A 2,082-nucleotide genomic window follows, 5' to 3' on the forward strand; every position below is an offset into this window, starting at 1 on the left:
CCCAGGTATGACCAGTCCTCCCAACTCAGCCTCCCAAATAGCTGGGACTACAGGTGTGCACAACCATGCCTGGCTAATTTTTGTGTGTGTGTGTGTGTGTGTTTTTTTTGTTGTAGAGACAGTGTTTCGCCGTGTTGCCCAGGCTGGTCTCAAACTCCTAGGCTCAAATGATCCACCCACCTCAGCCTCCCAAAGTGCTGGGATAATTTTCTATTTAAAGATTCATCGTAAAAGATAGCTAATTAGTTTAAACAAGAAATATCTAATTTATTTTCTTGTTAATATGCATTTTTCAAAATAAATTGCTAAGAAGTGAATGAATTTTTAAAGGATTTTTTGTGGATTTCTCAGAATCAGTAAAAAAGTTCTACCCATAATGTGCTTCATTATGCTTCAGCAGCACATACACTAAAATTGGAATGATACAGCAATTAGCATAGCCCTTGCACAATGATGATGCACAATTTTGTGAAGTGTTCCATATAAAAAATATATAAAATTAAAATTTAAAAATATAAAATAAAAATTTAAAAAGACACATGTCTTTCCTGAACCCTCCAGATTCCTCTAGCCCACAATTCCCTTCCCTTTCATGGAGCTTTTATGTGGCTTTTTGTCTACTCCACTTGTTTTGATACTATGTGGATATTTGACTATGAATCTTGACCATTGATAATTTACTGTAAGAGATGGGCAGCAAATAAACTGATTAAATCTTCCATGACTCTCAGGAAAGAATATAGGTTAGCTCTCAAATGTTATCAAGTCTAAAAGTAATTTTTAAATGGTTATTGCATTTTGCCCAACATTATATTTGATAACAGCAGGAGTTTCCTGTATAGAGTCAATTTCTCAGCAGGTCTCCTTCCCAAGAGAAAGGGAGCTCTGATTCTTAACGGCCAATGCCAGTTACCCAGACAGAATACCTCCAGCAAACAAATATGAACTTTTTGAGGTGATGTAAAAGTAGTCAGAATCGTCAGGACAGGGGTTAGAGGCAGAAGGCATCATGGCAGATGGAGGCAGGACTAGATTGCAGCTCCAACTCGGACAGACAGAGCAGCGTGTGGAGGCTCACATCGTGAATTTTTGCTCCAGAATGACTGCAGGCATAAATCAGGAAACCCAAGAGGACCCACATACCATCTGAAGGAAGCAGATTGCACCTGCCAGACCTGGGAGACACCCCAAATACTGTGCTGATATCCACAGTTGAGAGACCCACAGATGGTTCACATCACAGGACTCTGTGCAGACAACCCCCAGTACCAGCCTAGAGCCTGGCAGACTTGCTGGGTGGCTAGATCCAGAAGAGAGAATAATCATTACAGCTCGGCTCTCAGGAAGCCGCATCCATAGGAAAAGGGGGAGAGTATTACATCAAGAGAACACCTCCTGCGGCAAAAGCATCTGAACAACAGCCTTCAGCCCTGGACCTTTCCTCTGATACAGCTACCCAAATGAGAGGGAACTAGAAAACTAACTCTGGTAATATAACTAAACAATGTTCTTTAGCACCCCCCAAAAATTCACACTAGCTTACCAGAAACTGATCCAACCCAAGAAGAAATCCCCGATTTACCTGAAAAGGAATTCAGGAGAGTGGTTATTAAGCTAATCAGGGAGGCACCAGAGAAAGGTGAAGTCCAATGTAACGAAATCAAAAAAATGATACAAGTGAAGGGAGAAATATTCAATGAAATAAATAGCATAAATAAAAAACAATCAAAACTTCAGGAAACAATGGACACACTTACAGAAATGCAAAATGCTACAGTAAGTCTCAGCAATTGAATCAAACAAGTAGAAGAAACAAACTCAGAATTTGAAGACAAGGTCTTCAAATTAACCCAACCCAACAAAGAAAAAAGAATAAGAAAATATGAGCAAAGCCTCCAAGAAGTCTGGGATTATGTTAAATGACCAATCCTAAGAATAATCAGTGTTCCTGAGGAAGAAGACAATTCTAAAAGCTTGGAAAAATATTCGGGGGAACAATCAAGGAAAACTTCCCCAGCCTTGCTAGAGACCTAGACATCCAAATACAAGAAGCACAAAGAACACCTGGGAAATTCATCACAA

General features: G+C 39.7%; 1 non-coding gene across 1 annotated transcript; it reads left to right on the forward strand.

Annotated features, from left to right (window-relative positions):
• The first annotated feature begins 378 nt into the window (after positions 1-378).
• On the forward strand, positions 379-488 carry LOC115831595. The gene has a single exon (XR_004027122.1). It is a non-coding gene; the product is annotated as a U6 spliceosomal RNA (small nuclear RNA).
• The last annotated feature ends 1,594 nt before the right edge of the window (positions 489-2,082 follow it).

The sequence above is a fragment of the Nomascus leucogenys genome, chromosome 19 (genome assembly GCF_006542625.1).
Source record: "Nomascus leucogenys isolate Asia chromosome 19, Asia_NLE_v1, whole genome shotgun sequence".
NCBI classification, from domain to species: domain Eukaryota; kingdom Metazoa; phylum Chordata; class Mammalia; order Primates; family Hylobatidae; genus Nomascus; species Nomascus leucogenys.